The 24177-nt window shown below is 37.9% G+C and overlaps 1 protein-coding gene across 12 annotated transcripts in view; it reads right to left on the bottom strand.

Annotated features, from left to right (window-relative positions):
- Positions 1 to 24177, bottom strand: part of Enox2 (ecto-NOX disulfide-thiol exchanger 2) — a 271673-nt gene that overhangs the window by 209560 nt on the left and 37936 nt on the right. The window contains exon 1 of one of the 12 annotated variants that reach the window (XM_085684954.2): positions 17047 to 17136. The exons of 10 other annotated variants lie outside the window; for them this stretch is intronic. The gene's annotated coding sequence lies outside the window, so the exon portion shown is untranslated. Of the gene's footprint in view, positions 1 to 17046; positions 17137 to 24177 lie in introns of those variants that run through there. One more of the 12 variants, XM_048450359.3, reaches the window with a different exon arrangement.

Here is a 24177-nt window from a genome sequence, read left to right as displayed (position 1 = left end):
CTAATTACATTTCCCCATTTATTCAATCTAGTATAATAATCACACTAGTGATATTTTATTGGAATAAAAACAAAGAAAAAAATTCCACCCAATCATGTTAGCCCCTCTATTTTAGTTATCGAAGTAAATAAATACAAAATACGTCCTTGTCATTTGAAATATCATTTTGTTGAAGCAAGACTGACTTGCTTTGACAGGAATTCCTTCCTGCAAAAAGCCTGTTTATTTGGAAGTCTTTCGTATGCTGCAAGTCTCCAAAGTAGGTAAATCAAGTTAGAAATGAGGAGCATTGCTCTCTCCTCCCTCTCATCTCCGTTAGCAGTGGGAAGAAGGCAGGAAGGTCAAGCAGAAGGCAACTGGTTTTCTTTTTCTCTGAAGCTTAAATTCTTCCCAATAATAACCTTTTTTTTTTTTTTTTTGGTCTCTGGATTCAAAATCAGCTACCCAGTACCTAAATAAAATTAAGAAAACAGAACCAATGGCAGGGAATTTGATGGAGAGTTTACTGGAGACAGATCATTTTAAGTAAAAGCTTTTCCCATTCAAAGCACAATATCAGTTCTTGAGGAAATCTTTCTGGAAAGGGACAGATGGCTCTAAGCTTTCATGGCTCAGGTGATATAAGTTATCAAGGACAAGTGTTGTATATAACTAATGCTTTCAAATCTCAATTGTGTTTTCCTTTAAGGCTACGATGTTTGAAAGGAGACTGAGGCAAATTTAAATTCCATTTTTTTTGTTTTAGCATAGTCTTAGTATTTTGAATATGTCATATAGATAGACATATTTTTATAAACAGAGGGTATAAAACAGTTCTGGGGTGTTTTTTTTAAAAAAAAAATCTATTCTCCATGTCTGGTAACAGAGGAATTTGGAGAGTTATCAGATTAACAGATTAAATTAAAAATGTTCAGCACTTTCTCATTTTTCTCCAAGGTCCAATGACATCTGATGGGAAACACTGTACTTCTACATCTACTGTGGCAAATATACAGATCTCAGTCTATGGAGACACCTACATGTACCTGCTACCAACGGACCCGCCACCAAGTTATACTGGGGGAAAATAAAGTGAGTAGCCAAGTTCACAAAAATGACATCTATGACTCCTCTTATTAATTTTCACAGTGCCTCTGTAAAATACAAATGCAATTCAAGGTCTTGAGCTTCATTTGGGAGACTTACATTTGGAATGGGTCCAGCTACTCAAAGGATCACATGAGTTATAATGCAGCCACGGCAGCTGGCCAAATTGTTACATGCTTCTATCTTCTGAGCAAAATGTAGAAATTTCTGGCCAAGACTCTTCAATAATATCAAGCATTGACAAATGAGATAACATGACATTTAAAGAACTATGTACAACAAAGGAATTAATCAAGTGAAGAGTTAGCATACAGAACAGGAGAAAATCTTTGCCAGTTGTACACCTGATAGAATCTCACTACCTAGAATATATAACAAATTTATAAAAGCTAAACAACACAAATTCCAACAACACAATCAATAAATGTGCTAATGAAATGAGCAAATAGTTCTTAATAGATGAAATACAAAAGGTGAATTAACATATGAAAAGGGTTAAATATCCTTAACCATCAGGGAAATGAAAATAAAAATTATACTGAGATGTCATAACACCCCATGCCCATCATTAAGAAAAGACTAACAACAAATACTCATAAGTATTTATGAGTGGAAATGCTGTGGAAAGAAACTCTTATATATTGTTCCAGGGAATGCAAATTGGTCCAGTCACTGTGGAAATCAATATGGCGCTTCCTCATAAAAACAAAAATAGAATTGTCATATAACCCAGCTATCCTATTTCTGGGTATATACCCAAAGAACTATAAGAGAAAATACTATAGAGATACCTGTACATCGGTGTTGACTGTAGCAGTATTCTTAATAGCCAAGCTATGGAATCAGCCTATTTATCCGCTAACAGATGAATAGATAAAGAAATACAGCGTTGTCCTAATTTGCTTTCTGTTGTTACAATAAACACCATGACCCTAAGCAATTAGCAGAAGGAAAGGTTTTATAGGCTAGTCTGAAATCAAGGGAAGCCAGCGCAGGAGCTGAAGGTGAAACTGAGGTAGAGATCATGGTGGGATGCTGCTTACTGGCTTGCTTCCTTAGCTTGCTCAGCTACCTTCCCTTTTGCAGCCCAGAACCCCCTGTCCTGGGATAATATTATCCACGCCGGGCTGGCCATTTCACATCAATCAGCAATCAATAAAATTCCCCCACAGACATGCCCAAAGGCCAATCATACGGAGACAGTTCTTCAACTGAGATCGCTGTCGTAGGTATGGCTAGGTCTGTGACAAGTTGATAAAAACTAACTATAATCACTAAGTAGGGGTGTGTGTGTGTGTGTGTGTGTGTGTGTGTGTGTGTGTGTGTGTAGTTTTTATTTATTTATTTATTTATTATACAATATTCTGTCTGTGTATATGCCTGCAGGCCAGAAGAGGGCACCAGACCTCATTACAGATGGTTGTGAGCCACCAGGTGGTTGCTGGGAATTGAACTCAGGACCTTTGGAGGAGCAGGCAATGCTCTTAACCACTGAGCCATCTCTCCAGCCCTGTGTGTGTAGTTTTATTAGCCACAAAGAAGCATAAATTGATACCATTTGCTAGAAATTTGATATAGAGAGAAAACATTAAGTAAATAAGCCAGTGCAGAAAGATTAAAAATACCATGTATGCATTCATTTGTGGATTCTAGAATTCTTTATACATAGAAACAACAACATATACATATACAACAGGAAAGCGGAAGAAAAGACTGGAAGAAAGAAGATGATTAGTAGAACGGGAAGAGGAAGAACTAAGGGAAAGGAGTAGAAGGGATGAATGTCGTCGAATTACAAGATTCAACTGAAAGATGCTATTTTTATGAAACCCCATACTTTGTGCAATGAATATATGCCAATACAAATAATACTGCATTTTTCTTTTTATTCTTCTCTTATACAATATATGCAGGCCGCAGCTTCCACTCCTCCTAGTCTCTCACTACACACAAACACAACACATCCTCTTCCCCTCTCCTTACACTTTTTATTTATTGAAGTAGAATCTATTTTAGGGTTTTTTTGTGGGAATAGTATCAAAATTTTGGCAATTTTCCTGCCTTAATCTCTGACAGGCCAGACCCAGCTTAAAATTAAATTCCTTACAAAATTCTATCTCATCATCATCATCAGAGATGGCCCCTCTGGCAGCAGATAAGAATAGATGCAGATATCCACAGCCAGACAGTATACAAACAGAGTCTAAAGGGGCAGTCTTCATCAAACATCTCCCCTCGGAGCTCAGGGAATTCCAAGGAAGAGTGGGAGGAAAGACTGTAAGAACCAGACAGAATGGAGACACCACAAGGACAAGGCCTTCTGAATCAACTAATCAAGGAGCAAATGAGCTCACAGAGACTGTAGCAGCATGCACGGGGCTTACAGGGGTCAGCACCAGATCCTCTGCGCACATATTATAGCTTTAGTTTAGCATTTTTATGGGACTCCTGAGTTTGAGAAAGAGTGAGTCTCTGATTCTTGCGCCTACTGTTGGGGCTCTTCTGTTCGATTATTTAGCCAGATCTCAATGTGATGGTTTTTATTTTATCTCGCATTTTATTTTGTCATGTCTGGTTGTTGTCTACTAGAAGTCTATTCTTTTCTAATGAGAGACAGAAAGGAGATGGATCTGGATAGAAGGGAAGGTGGGGAAGATCTGGGAGGAGCAGAGGAAGGGGAAACCATAATCAGGATATAATTCATGAGAAAAGAATCTATTTTCAATAAAAAGGGAAAATGGGAAAAAATATGTGTCCTATTCAAGCTGTGTTTGTTTCAGAGATGTAAGGTTGGTTCAATATTAAAAACTCAGTCAGTGAGCCCACCATACTAAAAGACTAAATGATAAAAACCATATAATTATAGTAATTAATGTAGAAAAAGCATTTGAAGAATTCATCAGTAATACATTATTTAAAAGCCTTAAAAACCAAAGGAACACTGAAAGAATTTTCTCCACATGTTAAAAGATATCTATAAAAAGCTCCTATTAACATCTTATATAAAGGTTAATAACTGAATAGTTAATAGAACTTAATGAAAGAAACAGTATCTCCTGTCACGATTTATCTAATTTTCAATATATAACCCGAAGATCTGCCAAGTGCAATAAGTTGAAAATATTAGAATTTGAGAGGAAAATGAAGATATTTGTAGGCGATGATCTGATGGGTGAGTGCTGGTGAGACATGGAAACAGCAAGCTGGTACTGACCTGAAAGCTTCATTCTTATGGGTTTCACCCATAAGCTTTCACCAAGCTGGAAGGTGCAATGCATAGTACCAGAGACAAAAAGGTAATCAATCTTACCTAACTGTGAATCTTGCAAGTTAAAAATGACTAGTCTGACAAGACACGTCCAATGGTACAACCATGGCAGGCACATCACTGGAGTAACTACTCCCTTTCTTAGCCAGGAGACAAACATTTAAAGATAGATAAAATATGGTAACTGTCCTACAAGAAATAACAGCCTAAAATACAAGAAACAGATCACAGATAACTATACCCCTAGATAAAGAGCTACAGGTGGTCTATGGCTGTTGAGAGAGGGGGAACCAGTTTCCTCCTGAGACATGCTCCAGCATAGGTTGTCCAATCACAAGTAGTTCACCCTTGACACATGTACCTATGAGCAATACTAAATTGACTCAGTAGGCTGTATATGAATGTGTGCATATAAATATACGTATATTTATATATACACATATGTATGCATTATCATTATAATTATATATAATTACAAAAAATATGAATTGAGGAGGGAAGAGTGGGAGGGGTAGTATTGAAGGAAAGAATAGTAATGATGTAGATACAGTGTTTACACATAACATTCTTAAAGAGTTTTAATTTAATTTAATTTTTAAAAGATCATAGCAAGAATTACAATATACAGAAAGCAAACTAAAAGTACAGAAGGAAGACTGAAGAAGGCTATACAAATAAGACACAACCTAAGATGAATCTTAAAGGATAAAGGCTACATTGGAGTTAGACAGCTGATCAGGGAAGTCGAGGAAAGGTATAAAATGACCTGCACCTATGATGTGGGAGTACTCTCTGTGTGTTGCTTGTATGGGTTAATGAATAAAGAAACTGCCCTGGCCTACTGATAGGGCAGAACTTAGGTAGGCAGGGAAGACGGAACTGAATTCTGGGAGAAAGAATGCAAAGTCAGAGAGACACCATGGATCCGCCACTAGAGTCAGACACAGAACCTTGCTGGCAAACCACAATCATGTGGCAATACACAGATTAATAAAAATGGGTTAAATTAAGATGTAAGAGCTAGCCAATAAGAAGGTAGAGCTGACCGCGGGCCAGGTTAGGCGGTGAGTGCAAAGGGACTGGAGTCCCTTTGTTCCAAAGCCGGCCTGCAGCAAGCCAAGACTGCAGGCAGGGGCACCTCTGACCAGCGAGGGGCTCTGATCCTGTGGAGGGGTAAGTGTATTGTTCCTGACCGCCACACAAGGCCAGTTAGGGAACACACAATACTCCCGCCACCCTTATCTCCCTGACTACTCCAAAGGGGCAGCTTTCCCAGCTAATCCCTCTCTCCTGCAACGCCATCCCAGCTTTCTGCCTGGAACCCATACCCTCCCCTCTCCTTTTTTCGGGGCTTAAATTCCTCCATCTCAGCCGGGGTGGGCACCGCGGGCCAGGTTAGGCGGTGAGTGCAAAGGGACTGGAGTCCCTTTGTTCCAAAGCCGGCCTGCAGCAAGCCAAGACTGCAGGCAGGGGCACCTCTGACCAGCGAGGGGCTCTGATCCTGTGGAGGGGTAAGTGTATTGTTCCTGACCGCCACACAAGGCCGGTTAGGGAACACACAATACTCCCGCCACCCTTATCTCCCTGACTACTCCAAAGGGGCAGCTTCCCCAGCTAATCCCTCTCTCCTGCAACGCCATCCCAGCTTTCTGCCTGGAACCCATACCCTCCCCTCTCCTTTTTTCGGGGCTTAAATTCCTCCATCTCAGCCGGGGTGGGCACCGCGGGCCAGGTTAGGCGGTGAGTGCAAAGGGACTGGAGTCCCTTTGTTCCAAAGCCGGCCTGCAGCAAGCCAAGACTGCAGGCAGGGGCACCTCTGACCAGCGAGGGGCTCTGATCCTGTGGAGGGGTAAGTGTATTGTTCCTGACCGCCACACAAGGCCGGTTAGGGAACACACAATACTCCCGCCACCCTTATCTCCCTGACTACTCCAAAGGGGCAGCTTTCCCAGCTAATCCCTCTCTCCTGCAACGCCATCCCAGCTTTCTGCCTGGAACCCATACCCTCCCCTCTCCTTTTTTCGGGGCTTAAATTCCTCCATCTCAGCCGGGGTGGGCACCGCGGGCCAGGTTAGGCGGTGAGTGCAAAGGGACTGGAGTCCCTTTGTTCCAAAGCCGGCCTGCAGCAAGCCAAGACTGCAGGCAGGGGCACCTCTGACCAGCGAGGGGCTCTGATCCTGTGGAGGGGTAAGTGTATTGTTCCTGACGGCCACACAAGGCCGGTTAGGGAACACACAATATTCCCGCCACCCTTATCTCCCTGACTACTCCAAAGGGGCAGCTTCCCCAGCAAATCCCTCTCTCTTGCAACGCCATCCCAGCTCTCTGCCTGGAACCCATACCCTCCCCTCTCCTTTTTTCGGGGCTTAAATTCCTCCATCTCAGCCGGGGTGGGCACCGCAGGACGTACAGGCGGTGAGTGCAAAGGGACGGAAATCCCTTTGTTCTAATAGTCTGCCTGCAGCAACCTAAGGCTGCAGGCAAAGTGATTCCTGGTGTAGCAAGGGGCATTAATCCAGTAGCAAAAGACCCAGCGGAGGGAAGAGCCATTGGAGAGCATCTGAAGGAAGAGATGGGCAGGCGCCAAGGCAAGAATTCCTCCAACAATCTGAAAAACAACACGAAAACACCAGATCCCAGCGATCTTATGACAGAAGGACTTGAACACCCTATACCGGAAGAAGTGGAAAACAGTGTCATTATAAAAGCAATAGAGTCTCTTAAACAGGGTATGAATAACTCACTATAAGAAATAGAAGAGAAATATAACAAGAAGATGGAAGAAATGAGTAAAGAAATAGAAGACAAACATAACAAAAAGTTTGAAGAAATAAGTAAATTCGTAAATGATACCCTGGGAAACCAAGAAAAAACAATCAAACAGGTAATGGAATCAGTTCAAGAATTGAAAACTGAAATGGAGGCAGTGAAGAAAACACAAACCGAGGACCGGCTGGATATGGAAAATAAAGGTAAACAAACAGAGACTTCAGGAACAAGCATAACCAATAGAATACAAGAGATAGAAGAACGAATCTCAGATTATGAAGACACCATAGAGAAAATAAATGCCCTGACCAAAGAAAACAGCAAATCCAACAAATTCTCATCACAAAACATTCAGGAAATATGGGACATAATAAAAAAACCAAATCTAAGAATAATAGGAGTAGAAGAAGGAGAAGAATTGCAGACCAAAGGTCCAGAAAATATATTCAACAAAATTATAGAAGAAAACTTTCCCATCCTAAAGAGTGATATTCCTATGAAGGTGCAAGAAGCATACAGAACACCGAATAGACTGGATCAGAAAAAAACATCCCCTCGCCATATAATAATCAAAACACAAAGCATTCAGATTAAAGAAAGGATATTAAGAGCTGCAAAGGAAAAAGGTCAAGTAACCTATAAAGGTAAACCTATCAGACTTACACCAGACTTCTCTATAGAAACCATGAAAGCCAGAAGGTCCTGGATAGAGGTACTGCAGAAACTAAGGGACCATGGATGCAAGCCCAGATTAATATACCCAGTCAAGCTTTCATTCACTATCAACGGAGAAAACAAAATATTCCAGGATAAAAACAAATTTAAACAATACGTAACTACTAATCCAGCCTTACAGAGAATATTAGAAGGAAAATTACATCCCAAGGAATCCAACATTGCCAACACTGACTACAATAACTCAGACATCTAGCGACCCTTCACTAGCACAACTCAAAGAAGGAAAACACATACACTCTACTACCCCAAAAAAAAAAAAAATGACCAGAGTCAACAACCACTGGTCATTAATATCTCTTAATATCAATGGACTCAATTCACCTATAAAGAGGCACAGACTTAGAGATTGGATACGAAAACAGGATCCAACATTCTGCTGTTTACAAGAAACACACCTCAACCACAAAGACAGACACCTACTCAGAGTAAAGGGTTGGGAAAAGGTTTTCCAAGCAAATGGACCTAAGAAACAAGCGGGCGTGGCCATTCTAATATCTAACAAAATCGACTTCAAACTAAAATCAATCAGAAGAGATGGAGATGGACATTTCATACTCATAACAGGAACAACTCATCAGGAAGAAGTCTCAATCCTGAATATCTATGCCCCTAATATAAAGGCACCCACTTATGTAAAAGAAACTCTTCTAGAACTCAAGGCAGTCATCAAACCACACACGCTAATAGTAGGAGACTTCAACACTCCTCTCTCACCAATGGACAGGTCAATCAGACAGAAACCAAACAGAGAATTAAGAGATTTATTGGAGGTATTGAATCAAATGGACTTAACAGACATCTATAGAACACTCCACCCAAATAGGAAAGAATATACCTTCTTCTCTGCAGTTCATGGAACCTTCTCGAAGATTGACCACATACTCGGTAACAAAGCAAACTTCCACAGATACAAAAAAATATTAGTAACCACCTGTGTCTTGTCAGATCACCATGGATTAAAATTAGAATTCAACAACAATGCTAACCCCAGGAAGTCAACAAACTCATGGAAGTTGAACAGTCAACTACTAAATCACTCCTGGGTCAAGGACGAAATTAAGAAAGAAATTAAAGACTTCCTTGAATTTAATGAAAACAAAGACACAACATACTCAAACCTATGGGACACTATGAAAGCAGTGCTAAGAGGGAAGTTCATAGCAATAGGTGCCCAAATAAAGAAAACGGAGAAAGCACACATTGGAGACCTAACAGCACACTTGAAAGCTCTAGAAAAAAAAGAAGCTGATTCACCCAGGAGGAGTAGAAGACTGGAAATAATCAAACTGAGGGCTGAAATCAACAAAATAGAAACAGAGAAAACAATCCAAAGAATCAATGAATCAAAAAGCTGGTTCTTGGAGAAAATCAACAAGATTGACAAACCCCTATCCAAACTAATCAAACGGCAGAGAGAGAACGTGCAAATTAATAGGATCAGAAATGAAAAGGGGGACATAACCACAGACACAGAGGAAATTCAGAGAATCATTAGATCTTACTACGAAAGTTTATATGCCACAAAGTTGGAAAATGTAAAAGAAATGGACATTTTTTTAGATAAGTACCATATACCAAAGTTGAACCAAGAACAGGTGAACAATCTAAATAGACCTGTTAGTCGCGAAGAATTAGAAGCAGTTATCAAAAATCTCCCTACCAAAAAAAGCCCAGGACCAGATGGTTTCAATGCAGAATTCTACCAGAACTTCCAGGAAGAGCTAATACCTATACTCCTTAACGTATTCCACAATATAGAAACAGAAGAGTCATTGCCTAACTCCTTTTATGAAGCTACAGTTACCCTAATACCAAAACCACACAAAGACACAACCAAGAAAGAGAATTACAGGCCAATCTCACTCATGAACATTGACGCGAAAATTCTCAATAAAATACTGGCAAACCATATCCAAGAGCACATTAGAAAAATTATCCATTATGATCAAGTCGGCTTCATTCCAGAGATGCAGGGCTGGTTCAACATTCGCAAATCTATCAATGTAATCCATCATATAAATAAACTGAAAGAAAAAAACCATATGATCATCTCACTAGATGCTGAAAAAGCATTTGACAAAATTCAACACCCATTTATGATAAAGGTGTTGGAGAGACTGGGGATACAAGGATCATACCTAAATATAATAAGAGCAATATACAGCAAGCCGACAGCTAACATCAAACTGAATGGAGAGAAACTCAAAGCCTTTCCACTAAAATCAGGAACGCGACAAGGCTGTCCACTCTCTCCATACCTCTTCAATATAGTGCTTGAAGTTCTAGCAATAGCAATAAGACAACATAAGGAGATCAAGGGGATTCGTATTGGAAAGGATGAAGTCAAACTTTCGTTATTTGCTGACGATATGATAGTTTACATAAGTGACCCCAAAAACTCTACCAAAGAACTCCTACAGCTGATAAACACCTTTAGTAACGTGGCAGGATACAAGATCAACTCCAAAAAATCAGTGGCCTTCCTATACACAAAGGATAAAGAAGCAGAGAGGGAAATCAGAGAAACATCACCTTTCATGATAGCCACAAATAGCATAAAATATCTTGGGGTTACTCTAACCAAGGAAGTGAAAGACCTATTTGACAAAAACTTTAAGTCCTTGAAGAAAGAAATTGAGGAGGATACCAGAAAATGGAAAGACCTTCCCTGCTCTTGGATTGGGAGAATCAACATAGTAAAAATGGCAATTCTACCAAAAGCAATCTATAGATTCAATGCAATCCCCATCAAAATCCCATCAAACTTCTTCACAGACCTTGAGAGAACAATAATCAAGTTTATATGGCAAAACAAAAAACCCAGGATAGCCAAAACAATCTTATACAATAAAGGAACTTCAGGAGGCATTACCATCCCTGACTTCAAACTCTATTATAGAGCTACAGTATTGAAAACAGCTTGGTATTGGCATAAGAACAGAGAAATCGACCTTTGGAATCGAATAGAAGACCCGGATATTAACCCACAAACCTATGAGCACCTAATTTTTGACAAGGGAGCTAAAGGTATACAATGGAAGAAGGAAAGCATCTTTAACAAATGGTGCTGGCATAACTGGATGTCAACCTGTAAAAAAATGAAAGTAGATCCATATCTATCACCATGCACAAAAATCAAGTCCAAATGGATTAAAGACATCAACATTAATCCGTCCACTTTGAACCTGATAGAAGAGAAAGTGGGAAGTAGTCTACAAGATATAGGCACAGGAGCCCTCTTCCTAAGTAGGACCCCAGCAGCACAGACAACAAGAGAAACAATGAATAAATGGGATCTACTGAAACTGAGAAGCTTCTGTAAAGCAAAGGACACTGTCAGTAGGACAAAAAGGCTGCCTTCTGACTGGGAGAAGATCTTCACCAACCCCTCATCAGACAAAGGACTGATCTCCAAAATATACAAAGAACTCAAGAAACTAGGCACTAAATCTCTAATTAACCCAATTAAAAAATGGGGTACTGAACTTAACAGAGAATTCACAACAGATGAACTTCGAATGGCCAGAAGACACTTAAGGTCATGCTCAACCTCCTTAGCGATCAGGGAAATGCAAATCAAAACCACTTTGAGATACCATCTTACACCTGTCAGAATAGCTAAAGTCAAAAACACCAACGATAGCCTATGCTGGAGAGGATGTGGGGTGAGGGGAACACTCATCCATTGTTGGTGGGAATGCAAACTCGTGCAGCCACTGTGGAAATCAGTGTGGCGGTTTCTCAGGAAACTGGGAGTCAACCTCCCTCAGGACCCAGCAATTCCACTCTTGGGAATATACCCTAAAGATTCCCTAACATACTACAAAAGCATTTGTTCTACTATGTTCATAGCAGCACTATTTGTAATAGCCAGAACCTGGAAACAGCCTAGGTGCCCCTCAATAGAAGAATGGGTAAAAAAGGTGTGGAACATATACACATTAGAGTTTTACTCAGCGGTAAAAAACAATGACATCTTGAATTTTGCATGCAAATGGATGGAAATAGAAAACGCTTTACTGAGTGAGGTAAGCCAGACCCAAAAAGAGGAACACGGTATGTATTCACTCATAAGTGGATTCTAACCATAATTAAAGGTCTTTGAGCCTATTATTCGTGATCCTAGAGAAGCTAAATAAGAAGATGAACCTGATGAAGATTATTTACCTATCCACCAGGAGGTAGGAAATAGACAAGAGTCCCAGGTAACCTCGGGTGCATGGGGGGGTGGGAGGGTTGTTGGAAGGGGAGAGGGTTAGAGAGAAAGGAGTAGGGGAGGAATGGGGAAAGCTCGTTGGCCTGGGATGGGGGGGAGGGAGGGAGGATGAATATGGGATCAGGGAAGAATATTTTTCAACTAAGGGAGTCATTTTAGGGTTTACAGGAGACTTGATTATATATGGGATCCCAGGTCCAAGGAGAGATCCCCCAGATTGTTCTCTGGACAGAGGAGAGGGTGCCTGAATCGGCCGTGGCCCATAACCATACTGATGTATATTTTGCTTGTCACCATAGATCCTTCATCTGGCGAAGGACGGCGATAAAGTCGGAAACCCACATTGGAGCACCGGACTGAGCCCCCCGAGGTCCAAATGAGGAACAGAAGGAGGAAGAACATGAAAAACGAAATCAGTACTGCGAGGGATGCTATCACCCACTGATACAATGGAACGGATCTAATGAGAGTTTACCAAGGCCAGTTGGACTGGGACTGAACGAGGAAGTGATATAACCAGATTCTCGGAATTTGACCGGATTCTCTGAATGTGGCTGGCCCGGAGTCTTTCTGAAAAGCCATTGACTATGACACTGGGACCTGTTTCCTCTACATATTCTGAATTTTGGGGATCAAGTCAGTTTGGACACTCACCTCCTGGACCTGGAGGGGGGGGGGAGGAACTTGAACTTCCCACAGGGCAGGAAACCCTGACTGCCCTAAGGGATGAAGAGGGAGGAGGAGAGGGAGTGGGGGGAGTGGGAGGGTGTTGGGAAGAGGGGCGGAAATGGAAACTTTTATAATTTAATAAAACTTACTTAAAAAAAAAAAAAGAAGGTAGAGCTAATGGGCCAAGCAGTGCTTTAATTAACTAGTCTCTGTGTGATTATTTTGGTTCAGGGCGACCAGGACAAACAAGCAGCCCTCTCCTTTCCAACAATTGGAGCCCAATGTGGTGCACGAACCCACAAACCTGAGATTAAAAGTCTCATGCTCTATTGACTGAGCTGGGCGGCTGGGACAAACAAGCAGCCTCCCTGCAATAGCACCTATAACCATCAACTCTTGCCTAAATTATTTTAGTAGTTTTGTATTTGGTATTCTGGCTTCTACCTTGCAAAGGCATTAATGATCTCTTCTTTAGCTGGCCAAAGCTTTTGCACAAAAAAGGGAAACAATACAATGAAAAAACAACCCATGGAATGAGAGAAAAATATATGTAAACCAAACATCTATCTGATAAAACATTATTATTCAAAACACAAAAAGAACTCCTATAGCTCAGTAACAACAATTAAAAAGAGATTTAAAAACTGGAAATAAAAAGAAACCTGAATAAAAACTTCTCCAAAAAAGGTATAAAACGGACTGCAGGTATATTTAAATGGGGCTCACACCACTGATCATTTGGAATATGCAAATGAAAGCCACAATAAAGTTATTACCTCATAGCCACAGGGACGGTTACAATTTTGAAAAGATAAAAAGTATTATCAAGAATAAAGGGGAGGAGAAACAGTTTTATATTGCTAGTGAAAATATAAATTGGTGCAGTCTCTATGGAAAATACTATGGAGTCATAATCCCACTCAATTAAAATAGAACTGCTATGATTCACTGGTCCCATTTCTATACATACATAAAAAAGAGCTAAAATAAGTGCTTTAAAGAGATATCTATACTTCTAGGATCTCTGAAATAGCCTTCCCATACGCTGAGACTTGGAAAAAACACAATGCCCATATATGAAAGAATGAATCAAGAAAATGTACATATATACTATGACTACACATATTATATTTGTAAAGATGAAAAATAGCAGAAATAGTATTCATTCAGTCTTAAAAGGATACAAGCATTTGCAACAATATGAATAGATCTGTAAATTATTATCTTAAATGAATGAACCATACAAAGGGCAAATACCACATGGTAGCAGCTTTATGGTGATTCAAAAGTAGCAAACCCCATAGAAGCAGAGAATAGAAGATGGTAGTTAGGGACTGAGGGAAGGACGAAGAAAGGAGTTATTAATTCAAGGGTATAGCTTCAGTACTACAAGACTGGGTAAGTCTTAGAGAGCCAGTATAGCATTAATTGTTAAAAAGTACTGTAATAATGACTTAAAAGTTTGCTGAGGTCAGGGATGGTTATACCTCCAGAAGTTCCTTTATTATATAAGATTGTTTTGGCTATCCTGGGTTTTTTGTTTTTCCATATAAAATTGATTATTATTCTATATAATATTATTATAAATTAATAAACTTTTATAAATAAAAAAAGTTTGCTGAGACAGTGTATCTTTTAGTAAGTGTTCTTATCACACATACAAATATGAAAAGGAAACTTTGAGGGATAATTGATAGGCTCATAGCACAACTGACATGATTTTATGACATGTAATTATCTCCAATATCATCAAGATGTGTACATTGAATACATACAACATTTTATTCATCAATTGCACTTCAATGATTTGACTTAAGCAACATAAATAATAGCCACCAGGATTGTATGTTGGGTGGCGTAAATGTGTGAGTATACACATGTGTGTGGCAGTATGTGTTCTTGAGTATGTAGACTGAGTGTATAACTGAGGCCAAAGGAGGACTTCAGATGGCCTGCTATCACCTTCTACATTATTCCTTGCAGACCAGTCTGTCACTAAACCTGGAAGTTGGCAACCAACAAGCCTCAGCAATCCTCCTGTCTCCAAGTCCCACAGTTCTGGGGTTACAGGCACACATGTGGCCACGTGGATGCAAACTCATCACTTAATGATTACACTGCAAGAACAACTGCTCTTACCTATCAAGCCATCGCTCAACGTTTCCCCAAACTCTTTAAAAGCTAAATTACATCACTCCTTGCACAAGATTCATCACAGACTTACTTATTTTACTCAAATTAAAAGGCAAATCTAGCTGCTCCTTTAAATACAAAACAGACTTTCAAATTCAGCTAATATTCCCCTTTCTCACTCCGATTTACTCACACCAGCTCCTTGAACGGAAGTCCTTCAACTCTCTCTGCTGGGTATGTCCTTGGTTTCACGGTTCTTCCCTCAGTTAGCCATTCTCTTCCAACCTCTTCCAAATAACTGCTTAATGTTCCTTCCCAATGAGGCTACCTCAGACATCTTAAAATTATAACCTGTACACCTACCATTGCTCTCAATTTCCCTAAGCCTGCTCTGTTTCTTCCAAATACACACACACACACACACACACACACACACACACACACAAAACCAGCATATATAATTATCATTTTATCACATTAACATGTGAGTTTCTGTGTATGGGTGTGGGTAATATTTTCAACATTTTATTGTTTTCAGAACCTAAGAAATAAGGTTTTTTTAATGACCATATACATTTACAGTACATAAAATAGTCCCTAGCACAAAGTAAATATACGATCAATAAAAGAATAAGTATAAAACCTATTGGAGATGAGAGAATATGGAACAGCTATCTTAGTTATAACTGAGAAGTTAAAGAGAATTTGAGAATATATTTCTAAACCATAGATAGTGAATGGCTCAAATCTCATCAGAGAAGCGTCTTGCAGTAGTTGTTAATTAAGAGCTACACATAGACCTACAACCGGACAATGCACAGAGAGTGAGAGACACTGGAATATTCATCCCTAAATGGGATGTCTATATGACATCCCTTCCACCCAAGGGTCGGTATTTATATGGAAGAGGGATAAGTTCTAAGTAAACAGTGTCTTTCAGACACATCAGGGAAGTTGTAACTATAAACTTGTAGACACTGTGACAGCACGCACAGGACCTACACATGTTAAAACCAGACAAAGTCCCATCATGGAGGAGGGGAGGAGTCCCACTTCTGCGTAACAAGTTATTGGCAATTGACAGCTACTGGGAGAAAGAAAATCAGGTTCTTCGATGGAATGAAACTGGGTTTAACAACCACTCCAGGGCAGATCCCATATCCAAGAGTACAACACAATCAGACTATTTGAAGAGAGAAAAGGACATGAAGTTTGCTGGGTAGGAAGAGAGGGGAGGATCTGGGGAGAGTTGGGGAGAGGAGAGAATATGATCAAAATCAAATTATATTGTAGGAAATTCTCAAAGAATATAGTAAAACAGTTTTAAAACACATCAAATCTTTTTCAAAAATAACATAAGCCTATTTGAGGAGAATGTTCATGTAGAAAAAAATTAAACTCAAAGATATATAGATATATAGATAGATATATAGATAGATACATAATTATACATTCTTCTGAGCACAAATAACCAAGAATTATACCTCAAATATCTAAATTGAACATGGATTCAGAATGTTAAGGCTAGGATCCACCTGAGAGATCACCAAATTCAAAACTCTTCCATTTTCCCTTATTATTTTCCTTTATGATAACAAATATGTCTGTATTTCCAAATAAGGAATGACCAATTCAAAAGTACATCTCTTTTGAAATGCACATACATAAATATATGCCCTACAAATATTATACATAATTACTTCCTCAGATTCAGATAGGTTTTATGATTAATAAAACACTTTTTTCTTCCCTTAATCCTTTCCTTTTTTCTGTAGACAAGTACAGGGTTATATCTTTTATTTGGGATAAATGGGATATAGTTTGTGAATATAAATTAATACCTATAATTTCTGGATTTAGAAAGAACACCCTAGCCCTCGAGAAATTAATTTAGTTAAAAATTGGATTTAAAGATCTGCTTTTGAAAGACAACATTGTTCTGCTTTCTTCCAAATTACCATCCCATCATCAAAAATGTGCATTTAATAATTCCAGATATTAAGCTAAAATGTAACATAAGAAAAGGTAAGAGGAAAAGATACAAACTGTGAGCAAATCTTATCTGTATAAAATTCAACTTTTTGTAGGTTCATTCTACTTTTCTCTCGCTCTATTCAAATACCCACTACAAGCAGTATGCAATGGATACATTTAACTGTGATCTTACCTTAGTCCATGCTTACTTACATAAATTCAGCAATAGTATTGAAATTTACATACGACTGCTGTTAATATCATTTTTGATGTGTTTGGGGATCTGTAAGTACAGGAGTAAATTAAAAATAATTATGACCTCTTTCTAAATCAGGTTTTCAGTCTCTTCTGAGTCTACATTTTACAAATGTAAATGGCAAATACAAGTTGCCTTTAAAGACTGGATACAAACTTACGTATAGATCTACAGTAAATCATTTGTCTAGTGTGCCTGAAGACTACTGGTCAATTTCTAACACAGCAATAAAACATATATATATATGTGTGTATGTGTGTATGCATATATGTATATATGTGTGTATGTATATATACATATAAATATATATTCTGCCTATATGTGATACATGTGTGTATATCTTAGTGTATATAAATATTGATATCTATACATACATATAATTATATACACACATATATATGAGCATCTGGCAATTTTCTAAGTTCTATTTTCTTTATAACAGACAATTCCACATTTCATGCTTCAACACACAGGATATGTCCTGGTTTCATTACTAAAGATTCATAATAAAACCTATTATTTTTGTATGCTAATTAAAAAATAATAAAAAGGGTAGAATTGTTTTAAAAGGATTTACTGAGGAAAATGGGTCTGTAGCTATTTTCTTTTCTATAACTCTAGTTATGTGCATTAAAGGTAAATCTATACTGGGCAACTTCTACGGTGGCCCCCAATAATCCCCATCTCCTGGTATTAACTAATTTTTTGTATTAACTAATCTTTGATTTACTTCAAAGTAATGCTATATCATTTCTGAGACTAGATTTTGAAATTCCTCTGACTTGGTTATCTTGGGTATTCTTTCTTGGGTTATGGTCTTTACAGTGGTACCTGCCATGTTTTGAGCAACCCTGTGAAAAAGTCCATGGATAAGGGACTGCAGGAAGCACCGCTCTGAGTTTTAAAAGCATAACCAGCTAACCTTTAAAAAAAATTGAAATTTATGCCCTGGCAACACTGAAGCATGCATGGGCAGCCCATATATGGTGGTGTTGAACTTGTTCATATTGGGTTTTATGGTCTAAGTTGATGAGGACAACTAACCAGATCTCTTCCTCAAGAGGGCATCAGATTTCATTACAGATGGTTGTAGGCCACCATGTGGTTGCTGGGAACTGAACTCAGGACCTCTGGAAGGGCGGCCCGTGCTGTTAACTGCTGAGCCATCTCCCTTGCCCCAGCTACCCTTCAAGATGAGATCAGAACCATGGCATTCAGTTTACTGCATCCTCATAAGAGATCTTGAGACGTGAACATTTTTCCACACTGGTTTAAGATTCTTAACCCTTAAAAACATTGATAATGTTTACTGCTTTAACCTACTGCATTCTGGAATAATTTGTCACAATTTGTCATAATTAGTTGATAGTTAATATAAAATCCAAGCTCAAAACACTAATTCTCATATCATTGGCTTATAAATTTAAAAAAGTCAGATAACTTCTATTTTTTACTAAAAATTTTATTTTTTCTTTCATATTTTTATGGTTATTAAAATGAAAACTGAAATAAAAATAGACATTAATTTTTAACCCAAGCAATATACTGGTTTTCTGAATAATTTGCAACTAGAATCTATGAACTGTTATCAAAATAAGTTTAGGCTCAAATCAAATGTCTTAATGAATGTAATTACAACTGTTTAAGCTCTAAGGAATTCTTCACTTTGATGTAGGATAATATATGCATAACACATCATAAGAATAAGGTTATGCCAGACCTGGATGAAGAGCACAACTTAAAAGGACTAGAATGTAAGAGCACCGACTGTGCTGCAGTCTGTGGAGTTTTGCAGTCATCTTCCTGTTGCCTTATATACGAGTCAGCATACCTGAATGATCTACCTTAGATTCACTGGGCATTTCAATGTCCCTATTCTGGATTACACTAATAGGGCCTGATAAGCAAACAGAAACAATCAATGTGTCTAGAGAGAACTGCATCTGAAGATATTCCCAATTAATTTTCTTTAATGTGTTTATAAGTTTTGCTCAAAAAATGGCATTTTATAGCCAAATATATTTATTTTCTTATTATCTATCATGTAGCAAATCTACTACATGTATCAAATCAGATATTTTGGAAATACCATTGAGTGAAACAGAGGATATATTAAGACAACTTTCAGAGACCTTACATCATATGTTAAACATTCTATTCTGTGTAGAACACAGCACAGCTCATACAATCTTCTTAAAACTCTCCTATTGGTGTCTGCAATATAATATTATTTTGTTGTAAAAGTCTCCAATCATGTTTTTAGCCTTCTTCACTGGCTGCCCCTATCAAAACCTAATGATAATGACTTATTTTGTAGGCTCCCGATTTACATAATTTGCTCCTCATACAATTAATTCATTTTCTCAAATCCAATGATCACCTCTCTATGATTACACCAAGTATCCATATTTCTACTAAAATAATCCCAAGCTTTCAACAAATAAAATAACAACCCAGTCATCATTAATTACTTAAGCCTACCTATGTTCTTTCATTTTTTCATCAACTGCATCACAAACCTCTCAGTTGGCCAGTCTAAAATTAATCCTCTTTCCAATCAATCAAGTTCTGTCCATTAGGCTATTCTAATATCTTTCATATCTATTATTTATTTTCCATTCCAACTACTAGGTCCTAATCATTGACTGTATAAATGACTATAATACTCCCTTATCTGATTTCTAATCTCTTTATTTACAATCTCACCTTTATGCTATTTCTGCATTAGTTTTCATAAAATATCATTTTCATAGTACGCTCATGCTGAATCATGAACCTTTAAGAGATTCCTATTAGCAGTAAGAACTTAATTTCTTATCTTGGCATGTAAAGTTTTATAATCTGGCTTTATACTCTTCATTCAACTAAACTATCACTATTCACCAATATAAACTATTCCTTCAGAGGTCGTTTACTTGCTCTTCCCAAGTGCTGTGTCTAACTTAATTTCTGGAATTTTGTTCATGTTGATCATCATGATTAGAACACATCCTCTTCTATCTTGTGCTACAAAGTCCTAGATTGCTCAAGTCTGTATGTCTAACAGATCTCTTAAGCATTCTAGTCCACACTACTTTCTACTTTAGTGCTAACTGTCTAGGGTTAGTGATATTTTTCCACATTCTGACTTTACATTGTCTCCATTCCCTTACAGAAGATGAGGCTGTCTAACAGTGAGACAGCTTTCCCACTTATTGTCCTCACAACTTTCAGAACTCTATAACAACAGTGCACTTCCAAAGTTTTTTTCATACTGATGCCCCTTTTAATATTTCAAGAATATGAAGGATACCCAAAATAAATGTTTGGAGGAGCCAAATAGGATGGCCTGTGGCCATCTTTTTTGCGACGTCTGATGACCTAAGTTCAGTTCCTGGGACCCACATGGTAAAAGGCAAGCAGAGACTCCTGCAAGTCGTCCTCTGACCTCCATATTTCTGCTGCAGCACACCCTGCTCCAAAACATTTTTAAAAAATACTTTGGGTTTTTGTAGTCATATTTATTGCTACTTACTCTATATGAACTATAACCATGACATTTTAATATTTATTTACTTAAAATATAACAAATGCAGTACATGTTAACATAAAGTGCTTATAAATATAACTTGTTTTCCAAAACAAGTAGTCACTAACAATAACTATAACTGTTTTACAATGTTTCAATTTTATTGAAAACATTAAAATTCTCTTTTAATGATTCTTAAAAACCTTTTATTAGTATACATTAATCATACATAATATTGGTTTATTATGACATTTCATATATATATTTAATGTATTGGCATTCAGCCTGTTCTGTGGTCTTTGGTTGACATGTGCAAAGAAAACCTAGACTCAAACAAATATATAGTTAGAAAATAAAAAACTATTTGAGTATATTTTTCAAATAATTTTGGTATTATCTGTTACTACATTAAGATTTGACAATAGTTTCTTTTACAGCAATGGAGATTTGAATCTATATTAATGAACTTTTAAGGCTTAGCTATATTAAAATCATTGGTCATCTCTTCACTTTAATAGATTTTCCAAAACATGATTTTATATCATCATGTATTGATCATTTGACAACTATTGATTTGCTGAGTTATGAAAACTTTCCAGATGGTGGTACATTTAATTATGCAAGATTTATAAATCGTATTATTTAATATTATCACTGGCCTCATTAAAAAAAAGTCATGGTGTATTGGGAAGCTGTCAAGTTCAAGATGGCAGATAACAAGTGACAAAAATCTAACTTGCACTTAAGTGTTTATATTTGAAATTGGCAAAAAATACATACTGTTTGTTACTATCCTGAAAATAACATTCCCACTTTATTTTGGGGTTGATGCCTGCCAAATACCCAGTAACACACAATAACCATACTTTGTCAGTTTTAAGTGAAGCTGGAGTCCCATGTAAAAAACTGTGAGCTGAGTTTTTAACTCAATCATGCAAGTGATTTACACTCAGAGACACCATCATATTTTAATATGCATCAAAGCATCAGAAGTACTTCTCATTTTTTATATACAGGATGTTAAAACTACACAAAGTTAAAATTAATAATATCAGTATCAGTTGATTATAAAAAGCAATATAACTAGGTAAACATAGTTTTGCTTTCCTAACTCTGAATATGCAATGGCCAAGAATAAAATTACAAAATAATGCAGTTTTGTGTTGCTCCCTTGATTCTTGTCAGGTCAGCAGCAGTTTTATTCACATGTGCTTTTGAACCATCAGTGAATTGTAAACAGAAAAAAATAAGGCAAGAAGCACTTTAAAATTATTTTGAAAATTGTTTTGACATTTCAAAGCCTGTGGGACAATCTTAGGGAATCCCAGGGACCCATGAACCACACTTTTGGAACAAATGGTCTATATTATGTCTGCAATTCTTTCTTCATTTAGCATTACCTCTGGGCACTTCACTGGTTTGTTACTGAGCTCAAACTTCTGTTGGGTGTTCATTACTTTTCATATTGCAGTGAGAAAACAGCTGAAAGGACTTAAAGAAGGAAGAATTTATGTGGCTCATTATTTGAGGTTTCAGTCCATAGGTGGGAAGTTCATGATGATGGGAACAAGTGGTTGGAACAGTTCATATTTTTGATTAACAAAGAACCAAAGAGACTTGGGCTAGCACCAAGGCAAGCTGGAATGCATACATACGCCCTTCCTCTAGAGCACTTCAACCTTGTGACTACCAAGCAGGCCCCATGTGCAAAGGGGGCCACAACTTACGAAAAGAGCACCACCAGCTATGTGTCATGTGCCTCAGGCAGACAGTTCCTGTCCCAACTATAATACTCTGTGAATAATATTGAGCAACCAGTGACATGGCTCTGGGTTAAGGCACTTGCTACTAAACCTGATGACCTGAGTTCAATCCCTAGGACCATTATGGTGGAAAGAAAGAACAGACACACGCAAGTTGTCCTCTGACTGCCAAACATGAACCATGACAAGGGCATGACCCTACACACACACAAAATTAAATAAATGCATATATCTAGGAAACTAGAAATTATATATATGATTGATCAAAATTATATCAGCTATCATGTATAAGCTAAGAAATCATTCCTAAATCTATACCCTTAGTGAAGAGTTAGCTCTTCAACTTCAAACCTGTTTCTGGTATTTATAAATATAATAGACAAACTTTTCTTTCAAATGTGTTTTGCTTCTGCTCCTCCCCTGATCCTACCATTCACCATCCTTGCAATTCCTCTTGCTAGCTCTCTTTCTACCCATCCACCCCTCCCCTTCCATTCCACACATGTGCTGTCAGCATTACCTTCCCCATTCTCAATCCTCCCTTAAGATCTTTTTCAAGCTGGTGAGATGATACAGATATACACATATATAAGACTGATGACTTTATTTCAAGCTCTGAAATCCATGTAAAAAGAGAAGAACCAACTTATGAAGGCTGTCTATTGACCTGCATGTTTGCTTTGTAATAATGCAAGAGCACCAATAAACACAACAATATATGATAATAATAATAATAATAATAATAATAATAATAATAATAAATGTAAAGAAAGTCCTTACCCTTCTATGGTGATTTGAATAAGAATGCCCAAATAGATTGGTAGATTTGAATGCTTAGTTACCATGGAGTGCCACTATTTAAAAGGAATAAAGGGTGTGGCCTTGTTAGAGGAAGAGTGTCACTGGGGTGGGCTTTGAGGTTTCAAAAGCCCAAGACAGTCCCAGACTCTGTCTGTCTCTCTATGTCTCTCTCTCTCTCTCTCTCTCTCTCTCTCTCTCTCTCTCTCTCTCTCTCTCTCTTTTCCTGTTCCCTGTGGATCCAAATGTTGAACTCTCAGTTACTTCTCAAGCACCGTGTCTGTCTGTGTGCCATCATGCTTCCCACCATGAAGATAATGGACTAACCCTCTGAAACTGTAAGTAAGCCCCAATTAAATGCTTTCTTTTATAAGAGTTGCCATGGTCATGATGTCTCTTCACAGCAAAAGAACACTGATAAAGACACCTCTCATGCTTTTCTTTCTAGTTTCAAGACATATACCACATATATACACATGTATATCTGTATCTAAATAAAAACCTAGGATATACATATGGAAAAAAATCATAAACTTATCACCCCAAGTCTGGGGTAATTAAGATAATTTCTACTTTCATCTATTTTCTTGTAAATGCCATGATTTTATTTTTCTTTCTTGATGAACAACATTCCATTGTATGTATGTACCACATTTTTCATTATCTATTCATCTGCTGATGAACATTTAGGTTGATTCCACATCATTGCTACTGTGTACAGTCCAGTAATGAGCAGGTATCTCTTTGGTAGAACTTGAGGTTCTTTGGGTATGTACCCAGGAAAGGCATAGGTGAATGTCACATGGTAGCCTTTCCTCCTCTTCTCTTTATCTCTTCTTTCCTGTTTATTTTGTTTTTAAACTCACCTTGAACTTATGATCCCCTGGCTTCCACTTAAGGAATGTTACAATATCTGGTTTTATACGATGCTGTTGAAAAATCCTAAGGCTTCATGAATGCTAAACAAGTAACCTTCAAAGTGAACTACATCCTCAGCTC

The sequence above is a fragment of the Myodes glareolus genome, chromosome X (genome assembly GCF_982192425.1).
Source record: "Myodes glareolus chromosome X, mMyoGla1.1, whole genome shotgun sequence".
Classification (NCBI taxonomy): domain Eukaryota; kingdom Metazoa; phylum Chordata; class Mammalia; order Rodentia; family Cricetidae; genus Myodes; species Myodes glareolus.
Note: the sequence above shows the minus strand (reverse complement) of the source record. Positions and strands in the feature narration are given on the sequence as shown.